Genomic DNA, 20,795 nt, shown 5'->3' on the forward strand with positions numbered 1-20,795 from the left:
CAACTAAATATGCCGAAACCCAGGATCGAACCAGGGACCTTTAGATCTTCAGTCTAACGCTCTCCCAACTGAACTATTTTGGCTAATTGTGAAAGATGTAAAGTCGTATTTGGGGTTTTAGGTTGGGGAAAAATAGAGCATCAAGTGTTCTTGAAGAGCAACACCTTATAATGAAAGATTCTGCTGGTAAATTGCTATTCTGTAACAAAAATACAGCAACTAAACATGCCGAAACCTGGGATCAAACCAGGGACTTATAGAATTTCAGTCTAATGCTCTCCCAAATGAGCTATTGCAGCTACGTCTGACATTTGAAAAGTCTTTTTTGGTGTTTAAGATAAGGCAAACTGAAAGAACATCAAGTGTCCTAGAGGGCGAAACCTGAAAATAAAAGTTTCTGCTGCTAAATTTCTTTTTGCTGAATTGCTACTCAGTAACAAACTGCAAACACCCAAACATGTGGAAACCCACGATCGTACTAGGGATTTTAAGGTCTTCAGTCTATTGCTCTCACAACTGAGCTATTTTGGCAAGCTATACTGATAAAAATGTCTTTTTTTAGGAGCTAAAGATTTTGCAAACTGAAATAACATAAAATGCTTTTCAAGATCAAAACCTGAACACAACAGTTTTTGCTGCTAAATTGCTATTCAGTAGCAAATGCAAACACCCAACCATGCTAAACCCCAGGATTGAACAAGACACTCTTAGATCTTCAGTCTAATGTTGTCACAACTGAGCTATTTTGCCAAGCTCTACTAATAAGAAATTCTTTTATTGGGGCTAATAATAATGCAAACTGTAATAACATGAAATGTTCTTGAAAACCAGAACCTGAACATGGCAGTTTCTGCTGCTAAATTGCTATTCTGTAACAAAAAAATACAGCAACTAAATATGCCAAAACCCGGGATCGAACCAGGGACCTTTAAATCTTCAGTCTAACGCTCTCCCAACTGAGCTATTTCGGCTAATTGTGAAAGATGTGAAGTCGTATTTGGGGTTTTAGGTTAGGAAAAAAAGAGCATCAAGTGTTCTTGAAGCGCAACACCTTATAATGAAAGATTCTACTGGTAAATTGCTATTCTGTAACAAAAATACAGCAACTAAACATGCCGAAACCCGGGATCTAACCAGGGACTTATAGATCTTCAGTCTAATGCTCTCCCAAATGAGCTATTGCAGCTACGTCTGACATTTGGAAAGTCTTTTTTGGTGTTTAAGATAAGGCAAACTGAAAGAACATCAAGTGTCCTAGAGGGCGAAACCTGAAAATAAAAGTTTCTGCTGCTAAATTTATTTTTGCTGAATTGCTACTCAGTAACAAACTGCAAACACCCAAACATGTGGAAACCCACGATTGTACTAGGGATTTTAAGGTCTTCAGTCTATTGCTCTCACAACTGAGCTATTTTGGCAAGCTATACTGATAAGAATGTCTGTTTTTAGGAGCTAAAGATTTTGCAAACTGAATTAACATAAAATGCTTTTCAAGATCAAAACCTGAACACAACAGTTTTTGCTGCTAAATTGCTATTCAGTAGCAAAAGCAAACACCCAACCATGCTAAACCCCAGGAATGAACAAGACACCCTTAGATCTTCAGTCTAATGTTGTCACAACTAAGCTATTTCGCCAAGCTCTACTAATAAGAAATTCTTAAATTGGGGCTAATAATAATGCAAACTGTAATAACATGAAATGTTCTTGAAAACCAGAACCTGAACACTGCAGTTTATGCTGCTAAATTGCTATTCTGTAACAAAAAAACAGCAACTAAATATGCCAAAACCCGGGATCGAACCAGGGACCTTTAGATCTTCAGTCTACTGCTCTCCCAACTGAGCTATTTCGGCTAATTGTGAAAGATGTCAAGCCGAATTTAGGGTTTTAGGTTGGGGAAAAAAAGAGCATTAAGTGTTCTTGATGAACAACACCTGATAATGAAAGATTCTGCTGGTAAATTGCTATTCTGTAACAAAAATACAGCAACTAAACATGCCGAAACCCGGGATCTAACCAGGGACTTATAGATCTTCAGTCTAATGCTCTCCCAAATGAGCTATTGCAGCTACGTCTGACATTTGGAAAGTCTTTTTTGGTGTTTAAGATAAGGCAAACTGAAAGAACATCAAGTGTCCTAGAGGGCGAAACCTGAAAATGAAAGTTTCTGCTGCTAAATTTCATTTTGCTGAATTGCTACTCAGTAACAAAATGCAAACACCCAAACATGTGGAAACCCACGATCGTACTAGGGATTTTAAGGTCTTCAGTCTATTGCTCTCACAACTGAGCTATTTTGGCAAGCTATACTGATAAGAATGTCTTTTTTTAGGAGCTAAAGATTTTGCAAACTGAAATAACATAAAATGCTTTTCAAGATCAAAACCTGAACACAACAGTTTTTGCTGCTAAATTGCTATTCAGTAGCAAATGCAAACACCCTACCATGCTAAACCCCAGGATTGAACAAGACACCCTTAGATCTTCAGTCTAATGTTCTCACAACTGAGCTATTTTGCCAAGCTCTACTAATAAGAAATTATTTTATTGGGGCTAATAATAATGCAAACTGTAATAACATGAAATGTTCTTGAAAACCAGAACCTGAACATGGCAGTTTCTGCTGCTAAATTGCTATTCTGTAACAAAAAAAACAGCAACTAAATATGCCAAAACCTGGGATCGAACCAGGGACCTTTAAATCTTCAGTCTAACGCTCTCCCAACTGAGCTATTTCGGCTAATTGTGAAAGATGTGAAGTCGTATTTGGGGTTTTAGGTTAGGAAAAAAAGAGCATCAAGTGTTCTTGAAGCGCAACACCTTATAATGAAAGATTCTACTGGTAAATTGCTATTCTGTAACAAAAATACAGGAACTAAACATGCCGAAACCCGGGATCTATCCAGGGACTTATAGATCTTCAGTCTAATGCTCTCCCAAATGAGCTATTGCAGCTACGTCTGACATTTGGAAAGTCTTTTTTGGTGTTTAAGATAAGGCAAACTGAAAGAACATCAAGTGTCCTAGAGGGCGAAACCTGAAAATAAAAGTTTCTGCTGCTAAATTTCTTTTTGCTGAATTGCTACTCAGTAACAAACTGCAAACACCCAAACATGTGGAAACCCACGATTGTACTAGGGATTTTAAGGTCTTCAGTCTATTGCTCTCACAACTGAGCTATTTTGGCAAGCTATACTGATAAGAATGTCTGTTTTTAGGAGCTAAAGATTTTGCAAACTGAAATAACATAAAATGCTTTTCAAGATCAAAACCTGAACACAACAGTTTTTGCTGCTAAATTGCTATTCAGTAGCAAAAGCAAACACCCAACCATGCTAAACCCCAGGATTGAACAAGACACCCTTAGATCTTCAGTCTAATGTTCTCACAACTGAGCTATTTCGCCAAGCTCTACTAATAAGAAATTCTTTTATTGGGGCTAATAATAATGCAAACTGTAATAACATGAAATGATCTTGAAGACCAGAACCTGAACACGGCAGTTTCTGCTGCTAAATTGCTATTCTGTAACAAAAAAACAGCAACTAAATATGCCGAAACCCGGGATCGAACCACGGACCTTTAGATCTTCAGTCTAACGCTCTCCCAACTGAGCTATTTCGGCTAATTGTGAAAGATGTAAAGTCGTATTTGGGGTTTTAGGTTGGGGAAAAATAGAGCATCAAGTGTTCTTGAAGAGCAACACCTTATAATGAAAGATTCTGCTGGTAAATTGCTATTCTGTAACAAAAATACAGCAACTAAACATGCCGAAACCTGGGATCAAACCAGGGACTTATAGAATTTCAGTCTAATGCTCTCCCAAATGAGCTATTGCAGCTACGTCTGACATTTGGAAAGTCTTTTTTGGTGTTTAAGATAAGGCAAACTGAAAGAACAACAAGTGTCCTAGAGGGCGAAACCTGAAAATAAAAGTTTCTGCTGCTAAATTTCTTTTTGCTGAATTGCTACTCAGTAACAAACTGCAAACACCCAAACATGTGGAAACCCACGATCGTACTAGGGATTTTAAGGTCTTCAGTCTATTGCTCTCACAACTGAGCTATTTTGGCAAGCTATACTGATAAGAATGTCTTTTTTTAGGAGCTAAAGATTTTGCAAACTGAAATAACATAAAATGCTTTTCAAGATCAAAACCTGAACACAACAGTTTTTGCTGCTAAATTGCTATTCAGTAGCAAATGCAAACACCCAACCATGCTAAACCCCAGGATTGAACAAGACACCCTTAGATCTTCAGTCTAATGTTCTCACAACTGAGCTATTTCGCCAAGCTCTACTAATAAGAAATTCTTTTATTGGGGCTAATAATAATGCAAACTGTAATAACATGAAATGATCTTGAAGACCAGAACCTGAACACGGCAGTTTCTGCTGCTAAATTGCTATTCTGTAACAAAAAAACAGCAACTAAATATGCCGAAACCCGGGATCGAACCAGGGACCTTTAGATCTTCAGTCTAACGCTCTCCCAACTGAGCTATTTCGGCTAATTGTGAAAGGTGTAAAGTCGTATTTGGGGTTTTAGGTTGGGGAAAAATAGAGCATCAAGTGTTCTTGAAGAGCAACACCTTATAATGAAAGATTCTGCTGGTAAATTGCTATTCTGTAACAAAAATACAGCAACTAAACATGCCGAAACCTGGGATCAAACCAGGGACTTATAGAATTTCAGTCTAATGCTCTCCCAAATGAGCTATTGCAGCTACATCTGACATTTGGAAAGTCTTTTTTGGTGTTTAAGATAAGGCAAACTGAAAGAACATCAAGTGTCCTAGAGGGCGAAACCTGAAAATAAAAGTTTCTGCTGCTAAATTTCTTTTTGCTGAATTGCTACTCAGTAACAAACTGCAAACACCCAAACATGTGGAAACCCACGATCGTACTAGGAATTTTAAGGTCTTCAGTCTATTGCTCTCACAACTGAGCTATTTTGGCAAGCTATACTGATAAGAATGTCTTTTTTTAGGAGCTAAAGATTTTGCAAACTGAAATAACATAAAATGCTTTTCAAGATCAAAACCTGAACACAACAGTTTTTGCTGCTAAATTGCTATTCAGTAGCAAATGCAAACACCCAACCATGCTAAACCCCAGGATTGAACAAGACACCCTTAGATCTTCAGTCTAATGTTCTCACAACTGAGCTATTTCGCCAAGCTCTACTAATAAGAAATGCTTTTATTGGGGCTAATAATAATGCAAACTGTAATAACATGAAATGATCTTGAAGACCAGAACCTGAACACGGCAGTTTCTGCTGCTAAATTGCTATTCTGTAACAAAAAAACAGCAACTAAATATGCCGAAACCCGGGATCGAACCAGGGACCTTTAGATCTTCAGTCTAATGCTCTCCCAACTGAGCTATTTCGGCTAATTGTGAAAGATGTGAAGTCGTATTTGGGGTTTTAGGTTAGGAAAAAAAGAGCATCAAGTGTTCTTGAAGCGCAACACCTTATAATGAAAGATTCTACTGGTAAATTGCTATTCTGTAACAAAAATACAGCAACTAAACATGCCGAAACCCGGGATCTAACCAGGGACTTATAGATCTTCAGTCTAATGCTCACCCAAATGAGCTATTGCAGCTACGTCTGACATTTGGAAAGTCTTTTTTGGTGTTTAAGATAAGGCAAACTGAAAGAACATCAAGTGTCCTAGAGGGCGAAACCTGAAAATAAAAGTTTCTGCTGCTAAATTTCTTTTTGCTGAATTGCTACTCAGTAACAAACTGCAAACACCCAAACATGTGGAAACCCACGATTGTACTAGGGATTTTAAGGTCTTCAGTCTATTGCTCTCACAACTGAGCTATTTTGGCAAGCTATACTGATAAGAATGTCTGTTTTTAGGAGCTAAAGATTTTGCAAACTGAAATAACATAAAATGCTTTTCAAGATCAAAACCTGAACACAACAGTTTTTGCTGCTAAATTGCTATTCAGTAGCAAAAGCAAACACCCAACCATGCTAAACCCCAGGATTGAACAAGACACCCTTAGATCTTCAGTCTAATTTTCTCACAACTGAGCTATTTCGCCAAGCTCTACTAATAAGAAATTCTTTTATTGGGGCTAATAATAATGCAAACTGTAATAACATGAAATGATCTTGAAGACCAGAACCTGAACACGGCAGTTTCTGCTGCTAAATTGCTATTCTGTAACAAAAAAACAGCAACTAAATATGCCGAAACCCAGGATCGAACCAGGGACCTTTAGATCGTCAGTCTAACGCTCTCCCAACTGAACTATTTTGGCAAATTGTGAAAGATGTAAAGTCGTATTTGGGGTTTTAGGTTGGGGAAAAATAGAGCATCAAGTGTTCTTGAAGAGCAACACCTTATAATGAAAGATTCTGCTGGTAAATTGCTATTCTGTAACAAAAATACAGCAACTAAACATGCCGAAACCTGGGATCAAACCATGGACTTATAGAATTTCAGTCTAATGCTCTCCCAAATGAGCTATTGCAGCTACGTCTGACATTTGAAAAGTCTTTTTTGGTGTTTAAGATAAGGCAAACTGAAAGAACATCAAGTGTCCTAGAGGGCGAAACCTGAAAATAAAAGTTTCTGCTGCTAAATTTCTTTTTGCTGAATTGCTACTCAGTAACAAACTGCAAACACCCAAACATGTGGAAACCCACGATCGTACTAGGGATTTTAAGGTCTTCAGTCTATTGCTCTCACAACTGAGCTATTTTGGCAAGCTATACTGATAAAAATGTCTTTTTTTAGGAGCTAAAGATTTTGCAAACTGAAATAACATAAAATGCTTTTCAAGATCAAAACCTGAACACAACAGTTTTTGCTGCTAAATTGCTATTCAGTAGCAAAAGCAAACACCCAACCATGCTAAACCCCAGGAATGAACAAGACACCCTTAGATCTTCAGTCTAATGTTGTCACAACTAAGCTATTTCGCCAAGCTCTACTAATAAGAAATTCTTAAATTGGGGCTAATAATAATGCAAACTGTAATAACATGAAATGTTCTTGAAAACCAGAACCTGAACACTGCAGTTTATGCTGCTAAATTGCTATTCTGTAACAAAAAAACAGCAACTAAATATGCCAAAACCCGGGATCGAACCAGGGACCTTTAGATCTTCAGTCTACCGCTCTCCCAACTGAGCTATTTCGGCTAATTGTGAAAGATGTCAAGCCGAATTTAGGGTTTTAGGTTGGGGAAAAAAAGAGCATTAAGTGTTCTTGATGAACAACACCTGATAATGAAAGATTCTGCTGGTAAATTGCTATTCTGTAACAAAAATACAGCAACTAAATATGCCAAAACCTGGGATCGAACCAGGGACCTTTAGATCTTCAGTCTAATGCTCTCACAAAAGAGATATTGCGGGTAAGTCTGACATTTGGAAAGTCTTTTTTGGTGTTTAAGATAAGGCAAACTGAAAGAACATCAAGTGTCCTAGAGGGCGAAACCTGAAAATGAAAGTTTATGCTGCTAAATTTCTTTTTGCTGAATTGCTACTCAGTAACAAACTGCAAACACCCAAACATGTGGAAACCCACGATCGTACTAGGGATTTTAAGGTCTTCAGTCTATTGCTCTCACAACTGAGCTATTTTGGCAAGCTATACTGATAAGAATGTCTTTTTTTAGGAGCTAAAGATTTTGCAAACTGAAATAACATAAAATGCTTTTCAAGATCAAAACCTGAACACAACAGTTTTTGCTGCTAAATTGCTATTCAGTAGCAAAAGCAAACACCCAACCATGCTAAACCCCAGGATTGAACAAGAAACTCTTAGATCTTCAGTCTAATGTTGTCACAACTGAGCTATTTTGCCAAGCTCTACTAATAAGAAATTCTTTTATTGGGGCTAATAATAATGCAAACTGTAATAACATGAAATGTTCTTGAAAACCAGAACCTGAACATGGCAGTTTCTGCTGCTAAATTGCTATTCTGTAACAAAAAAAACAGCAACTAAATATGCCAAAACCCAGGATCGAACCAGGGACCTTTAAATCTTCAGTCTAACGCTCTCCCAACTGAGCTATTAAGGCTAATTGTGAAAGATGTGAAGTCGTATTTGGGGTTTTAGGTTAGGAAAAAAAGAGCATCAAGTGTTCTTGAAGCGCAACACCTTATAATGAAAGATTCTACTGGTAAATTGCTATTCTGTAACAAAAATACAGCAACTAAACATGCCGAAACCCGGGATCTAACCAGGGACTTATAGATCTTCAGTCTAATGCTCTCCCAAATGAGCTATTGCAGCTACGTCTGACATTTGGAAAGTCTTTTTTGGTGTTTAAGATAAGGCAAACTGAAAGAACATCAAGTGTCCTAGAGGGCGAAACCTGAAAATGAAAGTTTCTGCTGCTAAATTTCTTTTTGCTGAATTGCTACTCAGTAACAAAATGCAAACACCCAAACATGTGGAAACCCACGATCGTACTAGGGATTTTAAGGTCTTCAGTCTATTGCTCTCACAACTGAGCTATTTTGGCAAGCTATACTGATAAGAATGTCTTTTTTTAGGAGCTAAAGATTTTGCAAACTGAAATAACATAAAATGCTTTTCAAGATCAAAACCTGAACACAACAGTTTTTGCTGCTAAATTGCTATTCAGTAGCAAATGCAAACACCCAACCATGCTAAACCCCAGGATTGAACAAGACACCCTTAGATCTTCAGTCTAATGTTCTCACAACTGAGCTATTTTGCCAAGCTCTACTAATAAGAAATTATTTTATTGGGGCTAATAATAATGCAAACTGTAATAACATGAAATGTTCTTGAAAACCAGAACCTGAACATGGCAGTTTCTGCTGCTAAATTGCTATTCTGTAACAAAAAAAACAGCAACTAAATATGCCAAAACCTGGGATCGAACCAGGGACCTTTAAATCTTCAGTCTAACGCTCTCCCAACTGAGCTATTTCGGCTAATTGTGAAAGATGTGAAGTCGTATTTGGGGTTTTAGGTTAGGAAAAAAAGAGCATCAAGTGTTCTTGAAGCGCAACACCTTATAATGAAAGATTCTACTGGTAAATTGCTATTCTGTAACAAAAATACAGGAACTAAACATGCCGAAACCCGGGATCTATCCAGGGACTTATAGATCTTCAGTCTAATGCTCTCCCAAATGAGCTATTGCAGCTACGTCTGACATTTGGAAAGTCTTTTTTGGTGTTTAAGATAAGGCAAACTGAAAGAACATCAAGTGTCCTAGAGGGCGAAACCTGAAAATAAAAGTTTCTGCTGCTAAATTTCTTTTTGCTGAATTGCTACTCAGTAACAAACTGCAAACACCCAAACATGTGGAAACCCACGATTGTACTAGGGATTTTAAGGTCTTCAGTCTATTGCTCTCACAACTGAGCTATTTTGGCAAGCTATACTGATAAGAATGTCTGTTTTTAGGAGCTAAAGATTTTGCAAACTGAAATAACATAAAATGCTTTTCAAGATCAAAACCTGAACACAACAGTTTTTGCTGCTAAATTGCTATTCAGTAGCAAAAGCAAACACCCAACCATGCTAAACCCCAGGATTGAACAAGACACCCTTAGATCTTCAGTCTAATGTTCTCACAACTGAGCTATTTCGCCAAGCTCTACTAATAAGAAATTCTTTTATTGGGGCTAATAATAATGCAAACTGTAATAACATGAAATGATCTTGAAGACCAGAACCTGAACACGGCAGTTTCTGCTGCTAAATTGCTATTCTGTAACAAAAAAACAGCAACTAAATATGCCGAAACCCGGGATCGAACCACAGACCTTTAGATCTTCAGTCTAACGCTCTCCCAACTGAGCTATTTCGGCTAATTGTGAAAGATGTAAAGTCGTATTTGGGGTTTTAGGTTGGGGAAAAATAGAGCATCAAGTGTTCTTGAAGAGCAACACCTTATAATGAAAGATTCTGCTGGTAAATTGCTATTCTGTAACAAAAATACAGCAACTAAACATGCCGAAACCTGGGATCAAACCAGGGACTTATAGAATTTCAGTCTAATGCTCTCCCAAATGAGCTATTGCAGCTACGTCTGACATTTGGAAAGTCTTTTTTGGTGTTTAAGATAAGGCAAACTGAAAGAACATCAAGTGTCCTAGAGGGCGAAACCTGAAAATAAAAGTTTCTGCTGCTAAATTTCTTTTTGCTGAATTGCTACTCAGTAACAAACTGCAAACACCCAAACATGTGGAAACCCACGATCGTACTAGGGATTTTAAGGTCTTCAGTCTATTGCTCTCACAACTGAGCTATTTTGGCAAGCTATACTGATAAGAATGTCTTTTTTTAGGAGCTAAAGATTTTGCAAACTGAAATAACATAAAATGCTTTTCAAGATCAAAACCTGAACACAACAGTTTTTGCTGCTAAATTGCTATTCAGTAGCAAATGCAAACACCCAACCATGCTAAACCCCAGGATTGAACAAGACACCCTTAGATCTTCAGTCTAATGTTCTCACAACTGAGCTATTTCGCCAAGCTCTACTAATAAGAAATTCTTTTATTGGGGCTAATAATAATGCAAACTGTAATAACATGAAATGATCTTGAAGACCAGAACCTGAACACGGCAGTTTCTGCTGCTAAATTGCTATTCTGTAACAAAAAAACAGCAACTAAATATGCCGAAACCCGGGATCAAACCAGGGACCTTTAGATCTTCAGTCTAACGCTCTCCCAACTGAGCTATTTCGGCTAATTGTGAAAGGTGTAAAGTCGTATTTGGGGTTTTAGGTTGGGGAAAAATAGAGCATCAAGTGTTCTTGAAGAGCAACACCTTATAATGAAAGATTCTGCTGGTAAATTGCTATTCTGTAACAAAAATACAGCAACTAAACATGCCGAAACCTGGGATCAAACCAGGGACTTATAGAATTTCAGTCTAATGCTCTCCCAAATGAGCTATTGCAGCTACATCTGACATTTGGAAAGTCTTTTTTGGTGTTTAAGATAAGGCAAACTGAAAGAACATCAAGTGTCCTAGAGGGCGAAACCTGAAAATAAAAGTTTCTGCTGCTAAATTTCTTTTTGCTGAATTGCTACTCAGTAACAAACTGCAAACACCCAAACATGTGGAAACCCACGATCGTACTAGGAATTTTAAGGTCTTCAGTCTATTGCTCTCACAACTGAGCTATTTTGGCAAGCTATACTGATAAGAATGTCTTTTTTTAGGAGCTAAAGATTTTGCAAACTGAAATAACATAAAATGCTTTTCAAGATCAAAACCTGAACACAACAGTTTTTGCTGCTAAATTGCTATTCAGTAGCAAATGCAAACACCCAACCATGCTAAACCCCAGGATTGAACAAGACACTCTTAGATCTTCAGTCTAATGTTGTCACAACTGAGCTATTTTGCCAAGCTCTACTAATAAGAAATTCTTTTATTGGGGCTAATAATAATGCAAACTGTAATAACATGAAATGTTCTTGAAAACCAGAACCTGAACATGGCAGTTTCTGCTGCTAAATTGCTATTCTGTAACAAAAAAAACAGCAACTAAATATGCCAAAACCCGGGATCGAACCAGGGACCTTTTAAATCTTCAGTCTAACGCTCTCCCAACTGAGCTATTTCGGCTAATTGTGAAAGATGTGAAGTCGTATTTGGGGTTTTAGGTTAGGAAAAAAAGAGCATCAAGTGTTCTTGAAGCGCAACACCTTATAATGAAAGATTCTACTGGTAAATTGCTATTCTGTAACAAAAATACAGCAACTAAACATGCCGAAACCCGGGATCTAACCAGGGACTTATAGATCTTCAGTCTAATGCTCTCCCAAATGAGCTATTGCAGCTACGTCTGACATTTGGAAAGTCTTTTTTGGTGTTTAAGATAAGGCAAACTGAAAGAACATCAAGTGTCCTAGAGGGCGAAACCTGAAAATAAAAGTTTCTGCTGCTAAATTTCTTTTTGCTGAATTGCTACTCAGTAACAAACTGCAAACACCCAAACATGTGGAAACCCACGATTGTACTAGGGATTTTAAGGTCTTCAGTCTATTGCTCTCACAACTGAGCTATTTTGGCAAGCTATACTGATAAGAATGTCTGTTTTTAGGAGCTAAAGATTTTGCAAACTGAAATAACATAAAATGCTTTTCAAGATCAAAACCTGAACACAACAGTTTTTGCTGCTAAATTGCTATTCAGTAGCAAAAGCAAACACCCAACCATGCTAAACCCCAGGATTGAACAAGACACCCTTAGATCTTCAGTCTAATTTTCTCACAACTGAGCTATTTCGCCAAGCTCTACTAATAAGAAATTCTTTTATTGGGGCTAATAATAATGCAAACTGTAATAACATGAAATGATCTTGAAGACCAGAACCTGAACACGGCAGTTTCTGCTGCTAAATTGCTATTCTGTAACAAAAAAACAGCAACTAAATATGCCGAAACCCAGGATCGAACCAGGGACCTTTAGATCTTCAGTCTAACGCTCTCCCAACTGAGCTATTTTGGCTAATTGTGAAAGATGTAAAGTCGTATTTGGGGTTTTAGGTTGGGGAAAAATAGAGCATCAAGTGTTCTTGAAGAGCAACACCTTATAATGAAAGATTCTGCTGGTAAATTGCTATTCTGTAACAAAAATACAGCAACTAAACATGCCGAAACCTGGGATCAAACCAGGGACTTATAGAATTTCAGTCTAATGCTCTCCCAAATGAGCTATTGCAGCTACGTCTGACATTTGAAAAGTCTTTTTTGGTGTTTAAGATAAGGAAAAATGAAAGAACATCAAGTGTCCTAGAGGGCGAAACCTGAAAATAAAAGTTTCTGCTGCTAAATTTCTTTTTGCTGAATTGCTACTCAGTAACAAACTGCAAACACCCAAACATGTGGAAACCCACGATCGTACTAGGGATTTTAAGGTCTTCAGTCTATTGCTCTCACAACTGAGCTATTTTGGCAAGCTATACTGATAAAAATGTCTTTTTTTAGGAGCTAAAGATTTTGCAAACTGAAATAACATAAAATGCTTTTCAAGATCAAAACCTGAACACAACAGTTTTTGCTGCTAAATTGCTATTCAGTAGCAAATGCAAACACCCAACCATGCTAAACCCCAGGATTGAACAAGACACTCTTAGATCTTCAGTCTAATGTTGTCACAACTGAGCTATTTTGCCAAGCTCTACTAATAAGAAATTCTTTTATTGGGGCTAATAATAATGCAAACTGTAATAACATGAAATGTTCTTGAAAACCAGAACCTGAACATGGCAGTTTCTGCTGCTAAATTGCTATTCTGTAACAAAAAAAACAGCAACTAAATATGCCAAAACCCGGGATCGAACCAGGGACCTTTAAATCTTCAGTCTAACGCTCTCCCAACTGAGCTATTTCGGCTAATTGTGAAAGATGTGAAGTCGTATTTGGGGTTTTAGGTTAGGAAAAAAAGAGCATCAAGTGTTCTTGAAGCGCAACACCTTATAATGAAAGATTCTACTGGTAAATTGCTATTCTGTAACAAAAATACAGCAACTAAACATGCCGAAACCCGGGATCTAACCAGGGACTTATAGATCTTCAGTCTAATGCTCTCCCAAATGAGCTATTGCAGCTACGTCTGACATTTGGAAAGTCTTTTTTGGTGTTTAAGATAAGGCAAACTGAAAGAACATCAAGTGTCCTAGAGGGCGAAACCTGAAAATGAAAGTTTCTGCTGCTAAATTTCTTTTTGCTGAATTGCTACTCAGTAACAAAATGCAAACACCCAAACATGTGGAAACCCACGATCGTACTAGGGATTTTAAGGTCTTCAGTCTATTGCTCTCACAACTGAGCTATTTTGGCAAGCTATACTGATAAGAATGTCTTTTTTTAGGAGCTAAAGATTTTGCAAACTGAAATAACATAAAATGCTTTTCAAGATCAAAACCTGAACACAACAGTTTTTGCTGCTAAATTGCTATTCAGTAGCAAATGCAAACACCCTACCATGCTAAACCCCAGGATTGAACAAGACACCCTTAGATCTTCAGTCTAATGTTCTCACAACTGAGCTATTTTGCCAAGCTCTACTAATAAGAAATTATTTTATTGGGGCTAATAATAATGCAAACTGTAATAACATGAAATGTTCTTGAAAACCAGAACCTGAACATGGCAGTTTCTGCTGCTAAATTGCTATTCTGTAACAAAAAAAACAGCAACTAAATATGCCAAAACCTGGGATCGAACCAGGGACCTTTAAATCTTCAGTCTAACGCTCTCCCAACTGAGCTATTTCGGCTAATTGTGAAAGATGTGAAGTCGTATTTGGGGTTTTAGGTTAGGAAAAAAAGAGCATCAAGTGTTCTTGAAGCGCAACACCTTATAATGAAAGATTCTACTGGTAAATTGCTATTCTGTAACAAAAATACAGGAACTAAACATGCCGAAACCCGGGATCTATCCAGGGACTTATAGATCTTCAGTCTAATGCTCTCCCAAATGAGCTATTGCAGCTACGTCTGACATTTGGAAAGTCTTTTTTGGTGTTTAAGATAAGGCAAACTGAAAGAACATCAAGTGTCCTAGAGGGCGAAACCTGAAAATAAAAGTTTCTGCTGCTAAATTTCTTTTTGCTGAATTGCTACTCAGTAACAAACTGCAAACACCCAAACATGTGGAAACCCACGATTGTACTAGGGATTTTAAGGTCTTCAGTCTATTGCTCTCACAACTGAGCTATTTTGGCAAGCTATACTGATAAGAATGTCTGTTTTTAGGAGCTAAAGATTTTGCAAACTGAAATAACATAAAATGCTTTTCAAGATCAAAACCTGAACACAACAGTTTTTGCTGCTAAATTGCTATTCAGTAGCAAAAGCAAACACCCAACCATGCTAAACCCCAGGATTGAACAAGACACCCTTAGATCTTCAGTCTAATGTTCTCACAACTGAGCTATTTCGCCAAGCTCTACTAATAAGAAATTCTTTTATTGGGGCTAATAATAATGCAAACTGTAATAACATGAAATGATCTTGAAGACCAGAACCTGAACACGGCAGTTTCTGCTGCTAAATTGCTATTCTGTAACAAAAAAACAGCAACTAAATATGCCGAAACCCGGGATCGAACCACGGACCTTTAGATCTTCAGTCTAACGCTCTCCCAACTGAGCTATTTCGGCTAATTGTGAAAGATGTAAAGTCGTATTTGGGGTTTTAGGTTGGGGAAAAATAGAGCATCAAGTGTTCTTGAAGAGCAACACCTTATAATGAAAGATTCTGCTGGTAAATTGCTATTCTGTAACAAAAATACAGCAACTAAACATGCCGAAACCTGGGATCAAACCAGGGACTTATAGAATTTCAGTCTAATGCTCTCCCAAATGAGCTATTGCAGCTACGTCTGACATTTGGAAAGTCTTTTTTGGTGTTTAAGATAAGGCAAACTGAAAGAACAACAAGTGTCCTAGAGGGCGAAACCTGAAAATAAAAGTTTCTGCTGCTAAATTTCTTTTTGCTGAATTGCTACTCAGTAACAAACTGCAAACACCCAAACATGTGGAAACCCACGATCGTACTAGGGATTTTAAGGTCTTCAGTCTATTGCTCTCACAACTGAGCTATTTTGGCAAGCTATACTGATAAGAATGTCTTTTTTTAGGAGCTAAAGATTTTGCAAACTGAAATAACATAAAATGCTTTTCAAGATCAAAACCTGAACACAACAGTTTTTGCTGCTAAATTGCTATTCAGTAGCAAATGCAAACACCCAACCATGCTAAACCCCAGGATTGAACAAGACACCCTTAGATCTTCAGTCTAATGTTCTCACAACTGAGCTATTTCGCCAAGCTCTACTAATAAGAAATTCTTTTATTGGGGCTAATAATAATGCAAACTGTAATAACATGAAATGATCTTGAAGACCAGAACCTGAACACGGCAGTTTCTGCTGCTAAATTGCTATTCTGTAACAAAAAAACAGCAACTAAATATGCCGAAACCCGGGATCGAACCAGGGACCTTTAGATCTTCAGTCTAACGCTCTCCCAACTGAGCTATTTCGGCTAATTGTGAAAGGTGTAAAGTCGTATTTGGGGTTTTAGGTTGGGGAAAAATAGAGCATCAAGTGTTCTTGAAGAGCAACACCTTATAATGAAAGATTCTGCTGGTAAATTGCTATTCTGTAACAAAAATACAGCAACTAAACATGCCGAAACCTGGGATCAAACCAGGGACTTATAGAATTTCAGTCTAATGCTCTCCCAAATGAGCTATTGCAGCTACATCTGACATTTGGAAAGTCTTTTTTGGTGTTTAAGATAAGGCAAACTGAAAGAACATCAAGTGTCCTAGAGGGCGAAACCTGAAAATAAAAGTTTCTGCTGCTAAATTTCTTTTTGCTGAATTGCTACTCAGTAAGAAACTGCAAACACCCAAACATGTGGAAACCCACGATCGTACTAGGAATTTTAAGGTCTTCAGTCTATTGCTCTCACAACTGAGCTATTTTGGCAAGCTATACTGATAAGAATGTCTTTTTTTAGGAGCTAAAGATTTTGCAAACTGAAATAACATAAAATGCTTTTCAAGATCAAAACCTGAACACAACAGTTTTTGCTGCTAAATTGCTATTCAGTAGCAAATGCAAACACCCAACCATGCTAAACCCCAGGATTGAACAAGACACCCTTAGATCTTCAGTCTAATGTTCTCACAACTGAGCTATTTCGCCAAGCTCTACTAATAAGAAATGCTTTTATTGGGGCTAATAATAATGCAAACTGTAATAACATGAAATGATCTTGAAGACCAGAACCTGAACACGGCAGTTTCTGCTGCTAAATTGCTATTCTGTAACAAAAAAACAGCAACTAAATATGCCGAAACCCGGGATCGAACCAGGGACCTTTAGATCTTCAGTCTAATGCTCTCCCAACTGAGCTATTTCGGCTAATTGTGAAAGATGTGAAGTCGTATTTGGGGTTTTAGGTTAGGAAAAAAAGAGCATCAAGTGTTCTTGAAGCGCAACACCTTATAATGAAAGATTCTACTGGTAAATTGCTATTCTGTAACAAAAATACAGCAACTAAACATGCCGAAACCCGGGATCTAACCAGGGACTTATAGATCTTCAGTCTAATGCTCACCCAAATGAGCTATTGCAGCTACGTCTGACATTTGGAAAGTCTTTTTTGGTGTTTAAGATAAGGCAAACTGAAAGAACATCAAGTGTCCTAGAGGGCGAAACCTGAAAATAAAAGTTTCTGCTGCTAAATTTCTTTTTGCTGAATTGCTACTCAGTAACAAACTGCAAACACCCAAACATGTGGAAACCCACGATTGTACTAGGGATTTTAAGGTCTTCAGTCTATTGCTCTCACAACTGAGCTATTTTGGCAAGCTATACTGATAAGAATGTCTGTTTTTAGGAGCTAAAGATTTTGCAAACTGAAATAACATAAAATGCTTTTCAAGATCAAAACCTGAACACAACAGTTTTTGCTGCTAAATTGCTATTCAGTAGCAAAAGCAAACACCCAACCATGCTAAACCCCAGGATTGAACAAGACACCCTTAGATCTTCAGTCTAATTTTCTCACAACTGAGCTATTTCGCCAAGCTCTACTAATAAGAAATTCTTTTATTGGGGCTAATAATAATGCAAACTGTAATAACATGAAATGATCTTGAAGACCAGAACCTGAACACGGCAGTTTCTGCTGCTAAATTGCTATTCTGTAACAAAAAAACAGCAACTAAATATGCCGAAACCCAGGATCGAACCAGGGACCTTTAGATCTTCAGTCTAACGCTCTCCCAACTGAACTATTTTGGCTAATTGTGAAAGATGTAAAGTCGTATTTGGGGTTTTAGGTTGGGGAAAAATAGAGCATCAAGTGTTCTTGAAGAGCAACACCTTATAATGAAAGATTCTGCTGGTAAATTGCTATTCTGTAACAAAAATACAGCAACTAAACATGCCGAAACCTGGGATCAAACCAGGGACTTATAGAATTTCAGTCTAATGCTCTCCCAAATGAGCTATTGCAGCTACGTCTGACATTTGAAAAGTCTTTTTTGGTGTTTAAGATAAGGCAAACTGAAAGAACATCAAGTGTCCTAGAGGGCGAAACCTGAAAATAAAAGTTTCTGCTGCTAAATTTCTTTTTGCTGAATTGCTACTCAGTAACAAACTGCAAACACCCAAACATGTGGAAACCCACGATCGTACTAGGGATTTTAAGGTCTTCAGTCTATTGCTCTCACAACTGAGCTATTTTGGCAAGCTATACTGATAAAAATGTCTTTTTTTAGGAGCTAAAGATTTTGCAAACTGAAATAACATAAAATGCTTTACAAGATCAAAACCTGAACACAACAGTTTTTGCTGCTAAATTGCTATTCAGTAGCAAAAGCAAACACCCAACCATGCTAAACCCCAGGAATGAACAAGACACCCTTAGATCTTCAGTCTAATGTTGTCACAACTAAGCTATTTCGCCAAGCTCTACTAATAAGAAATTCTTAAATTGGGGCTAATAATAATGCAAACTGTAATAACATGAAATGTTCTTGAAAACCAGAACCTGAACACTGCAGTTTATGCTGCTAAATTGCTATTCTGTAACAAAAAAACAGCAACTAAATATGCCAAAACCCGGGATCGAACCAGGGACCTTTAGATCTTCAGTCTACCGCTCTCCCAACTGAGCTATTTCGGCTAATTGTGAAAGATGTCAAGCCGAATTTAGGGTTTTAGGTTGGGGAAAAAAAGAGCATTAAGTGTTCTTGATGAACAACACCTGATAATGAAAGATTCTGCTGGTAAATTGCTATTCTGTAACAAAAATACAGCAACTAAATATGCCAAAACCTGGGATCGAACCAGGGACCTTTAGATCTTCAGTCTAATGCTCTCACAAAAGAGATATTGCGGGTAAGTCTGACATTTGGAAAGTCTTTTTTGGTGTTTAAGATAAGGCAAACTGAAAGAACATCAAGTGTCCTAGAGGGCGAAACCTGAAAATGAAAGTTTATGCTGCTAAATTTCTTTTTGCTGAATTACTACTCAGTAACAAACTGCAAACACCCAAACATGTGGAAACCCACGATCGTACTAGGGATTTTAAGGTCTTCAGTCTATTGCTCTCACAACTGAGCTATTTTGGCAAGCTATACTGATAAGAATGTCTTTTTTTAGGAGCTAAAGATTTTGCAAACTGAAATAACATAAAATGCTTTTCAAGATCAAAACCTGAACACAACAGTTTTTGCTGCTAAATTGCTATTCAGTAGCAAAAGCAAACACCCAACCATGCTAAACCCCAGGATTGAACAAGAAACTCTTAGATCTTCAGTCTAATGTTGTCACAACTGAGCTATTTTGCCAAGCTCTACTAATAAGAAATTCTTTTATTGGGGCTAATAATAATGCAAACTGTAATAACATGAAATGTTCTTGAAAACCAGAACCTGAACATGGCAGTTTCTGCTGCTAAATTGCTATTCTGTAACAAAAAAAACAGCAACTAAATATGCCAAAACCCGGGATCGAACCAGGGACCTTTAAATCTTCAGTCTAACGCTCTCCCAACTGAGCTATTAAGGCTAATTGTGAAAGATGTGAAGTCGTATTTGGGGTTTTAGGTTAGGAAAAAAAGAGCATCAAGTGTTCTTGAAGCGCAACACCTTATAATGAAAGATTCTACTGGTAAATTGCTATTCTGTAACAAAAATACAGCAACTAAACATGCCGAAACCCGGGATCTAACCAGGGACTTATAGATCTTCAGTCTAATGCTCTCCCAAATGAGCTATTGCAGCTACGTCTGACATTTGGAAAGTCTTTTTTGGTGTTTAAGATAAGGCAAACTGAAAGAACATCAAGTGTCCTAGAGGGCGAAACCTGAAAATGAAAGTTTCTGCTGCTAAATTTCTTTTTGCTGAATTGCTACTCAGTAACAAAATGCAAACACCCAAACATGTGGAAACCCACGATCGTACTAGGGATTTTAAGGTCTTCAGTCTATTGCTCTCACAACTGAGCTATTTTGGCAAGCTATACTGATAAGAATGTCTTTTTTTAGGAGCTAAAGATTTTGCAAACTGAAATAACATAAAATGCTTTTCAAGATCAAAACCTGAACACAACAGTTTTTGCTGCTAAATTGCTATTCAGTAGCAAATGCAAACACCCAACCATGCTAAACCCCAGGATTGAACAAGACACCCTTAGATCTTCAGTCTAATGTTCTCACAACTGAGCTATTTTGCCAAGCTCTACTAATAAGAAATTATTTTATTGGGGCTAATAATAATGCAAACTGTAATAACATGAAATGTTCTTGAAAACCAGAACCTGAACATGGCAGTTTCTGCTGCTAAATTGCTATTCTGTAACAAAAAAAACAGCAACTAAATATGCCAAAACCTGGGATCGAACCAGGGACCTTTAAATCTTCAGTCTAACGGTCTCCCAACTGAGCTATTTCGGCTAATTGTGAAAGATGTGAAGTCGTATTTGGGGTTTTAGGTTAGGAAAAAAAGAGCATCAAGTGTTCTTGAAGCGCAACACCTTATAATGAAAGATTCTACTGGTAAATTGCTATTCTGTAACAAAAATACAGGAACTAAACATGCCGAAACCCGGGATCTATCCAGGGACTTATAGATCTTCAGTCTAATGCTCTCCCAAATGAGCTATTGCAGCTACGTCTGACATTTGGAAAGTCTTTTTTGGTGTTTAAGATAAGGCAAACTGAAAGAACATCAAGTGTCCTAGAGGGCGAAACCTGAAAATAAAAGTTTCTGCTGCTAAATTTCTTTTT

The 20,795-nt window shown here is 37.5% G+C and overlaps 24 non-coding genes across 24 annotated transcripts; all 24 read right to left on the reverse strand.

Annotated features, from left to right (window-relative positions):
- Window positions 1-10: 10 nt before the first annotated feature.
- Window positions 11-83, reverse strand: TRNAF-GAA (transfer RNA phenylalanine (anticodon GAA)). The gene has a single exon. It is a non-coding gene; the product is annotated as a tRNA-Phe (tRNA).
- An 815-nt stretch (window positions 84-898) lies between these two features.
- TRNAF-GAA (transfer RNA phenylalanine (anticodon GAA)) lies at window positions 899-971 on the reverse strand. Its single transcript has one exon. It is a non-coding gene; the product is annotated as a tRNA-Phe (tRNA).
- Window positions 972-1,783: 812 nt separating this feature from the next.
- Window positions 1,784-1,856, reverse strand: TRNAF-GAA (transfer RNA phenylalanine (anticodon GAA)). The gene has a single exon. It is a non-coding gene; the product is annotated as a tRNA-Phe (tRNA).
- Window positions 1,857-2,670: 814 nt separating this feature from the next.
- On the reverse strand, window positions 2,671-2,743 carry TRNAF-GAA (transfer RNA phenylalanine (anticodon GAA)). The gene has a single exon. It is a non-coding gene; the product is annotated as a tRNA-Phe (tRNA).
- Window positions 2,744-3,555: 812 nt separating this feature from the next.
- On the reverse strand, window positions 3,556-3,628 carry TRNAF-GAA (transfer RNA phenylalanine (anticodon GAA)). Its single transcript has one exon. It is a non-coding gene; the product is annotated as a tRNA-Phe (tRNA).
- Window positions 3,629-4,441: 813 nt separating this feature from the next.
- TRNAF-GAA (transfer RNA phenylalanine (anticodon GAA)) lies at window positions 4,442-4,514 on the reverse strand. The gene has a single exon. It is a non-coding gene; the product is annotated as a tRNA-Phe (tRNA).
- An 813-nt stretch (window positions 4,515-5,327) lies between these two features.
- TRNAF-GAA (transfer RNA phenylalanine (anticodon GAA)) lies at window positions 5,328-5,400 on the reverse strand. Its single transcript has one exon. It is a non-coding gene; the product is annotated as a tRNA-Phe (tRNA).
- Window positions 5,401-6,212: 812 nt separating this feature from the next.
- Window positions 6,213-6,285, reverse strand: TRNAV-GAC (transfer RNA valine (anticodon GAC)). The gene has a single exon. It is a non-coding gene; the product is annotated as a tRNA-Val (tRNA).
- Window positions 6,286-7,098: 813 nt separating this feature from the next.
- Window positions 7,099-7,171, reverse strand: TRNAF-GAA (transfer RNA phenylalanine (anticodon GAA)). Its single transcript has one exon. It is a non-coding gene; the product is annotated as a tRNA-Phe (tRNA).
- An 814-nt stretch (window positions 7,172-7,985) lies between these two features.
- On the reverse strand, window positions 7,986-8,058 carry TRNAF-GAA (transfer RNA phenylalanine (anticodon GAA)). Its single transcript has one exon. It is a non-coding gene; the product is annotated as a tRNA-Phe (tRNA).
- An 813-nt stretch (window positions 8,059-8,871) lies between these two features.
- On the reverse strand, window positions 8,872-8,944 carry TRNAF-GAA (transfer RNA phenylalanine (anticodon GAA)). Its single transcript has one exon. It is a non-coding gene; the product is annotated as a tRNA-Phe (tRNA).
- An 812-nt stretch (window positions 8,945-9,756) lies between these two features.
- On the reverse strand, window positions 9,757-9,829 carry TRNAF-GAA (transfer RNA phenylalanine (anticodon GAA)). The gene has a single exon. It is a non-coding gene; the product is annotated as a tRNA-Phe (tRNA).
- Window positions 9,830-10,642: 813 nt separating this feature from the next.
- Window positions 10,643-10,715, reverse strand: TRNAF-GAA (transfer RNA phenylalanine (anticodon GAA)). Its single transcript has one exon. It is a non-coding gene; the product is annotated as a tRNA-Phe (tRNA).
- An 814-nt stretch (window positions 10,716-11,529) lies between these two features.
- Window positions 11,530-11,603, reverse strand: TRNAF-GAA (transfer RNA phenylalanine (anticodon GAA)). The gene has a single exon. It is a non-coding gene; the product is annotated as a tRNA-Phe (tRNA).
- Window positions 11,604-12,415: 812 nt separating this feature from the next.
- On the reverse strand, window positions 12,416-12,488 carry TRNAF-GAA (transfer RNA phenylalanine (anticodon GAA)). Its single transcript has one exon. It is a non-coding gene; the product is annotated as a tRNA-Phe (tRNA).
- An 814-nt stretch (window positions 12,489-13,302) lies between these two features.
- On the reverse strand, window positions 13,303-13,375 carry TRNAF-GAA (transfer RNA phenylalanine (anticodon GAA)). The gene has a single exon. It is a non-coding gene; the product is annotated as a tRNA-Phe (tRNA).
- An 813-nt stretch (window positions 13,376-14,188) lies between these two features.
- TRNAF-GAA (transfer RNA phenylalanine (anticodon GAA)) lies at window positions 14,189-14,261 on the reverse strand. Its single transcript has one exon. It is a non-coding gene; the product is annotated as a tRNA-Phe (tRNA).
- An 812-nt stretch (window positions 14,262-15,073) lies between these two features.
- Window positions 15,074-15,146, reverse strand: TRNAF-GAA (transfer RNA phenylalanine (anticodon GAA)). The gene has a single exon. It is a non-coding gene; the product is annotated as a tRNA-Phe (tRNA).
- An 813-nt stretch (window positions 15,147-15,959) lies between these two features.
- Window positions 15,960-16,032, reverse strand: TRNAF-GAA (transfer RNA phenylalanine (anticodon GAA)). Its single transcript has one exon. It is a non-coding gene; the product is annotated as a tRNA-Phe (tRNA).
- Window positions 16,033-16,845: 813 nt separating this feature from the next.
- TRNAF-GAA (transfer RNA phenylalanine (anticodon GAA)) lies at window positions 16,846-16,918 on the reverse strand. Its single transcript has one exon. It is a non-coding gene; the product is annotated as a tRNA-Phe (tRNA).
- An 812-nt stretch (window positions 16,919-17,730) lies between these two features.
- TRNAF-GAA (transfer RNA phenylalanine (anticodon GAA)) lies at window positions 17,731-17,803 on the reverse strand. Its single transcript has one exon. It is a non-coding gene; the product is annotated as a tRNA-Phe (tRNA).
- An 813-nt stretch (window positions 17,804-18,616) lies between these two features.
- On the reverse strand, window positions 18,617-18,689 carry TRNAF-GAA (transfer RNA phenylalanine (anticodon GAA)). The gene has a single exon. It is a non-coding gene; the product is annotated as a tRNA-Phe (tRNA).
- Window positions 18,690-19,503: 814 nt separating this feature from the next.
- TRNAF-GAA (transfer RNA phenylalanine (anticodon GAA)) lies at window positions 19,504-19,576 on the reverse strand. The gene has a single exon. It is a non-coding gene; the product is annotated as a tRNA-Phe (tRNA).
- An 813-nt stretch (window positions 19,577-20,389) lies between these two features.
- TRNAF-GAA (transfer RNA phenylalanine (anticodon GAA)) lies at window positions 20,390-20,462 on the reverse strand. The gene has a single exon. It is a non-coding gene; the product is annotated as a tRNA-Phe (tRNA).
- Between the last annotated feature and the right edge of the window lie 333 nt (window positions 20,463-20,795).

Source organism: Pseudophryne corroboree, chromosome 4 (genome assembly GCF_028390025.1).
Source record: "Pseudophryne corroboree isolate aPseCor3 chromosome 4, aPseCor3.hap2, whole genome shotgun sequence".
Lineage (NCBI taxonomy): Eukaryota > Metazoa > Chordata > Amphibia > Anura > Myobatrachidae > Pseudophryne > Pseudophryne corroboree.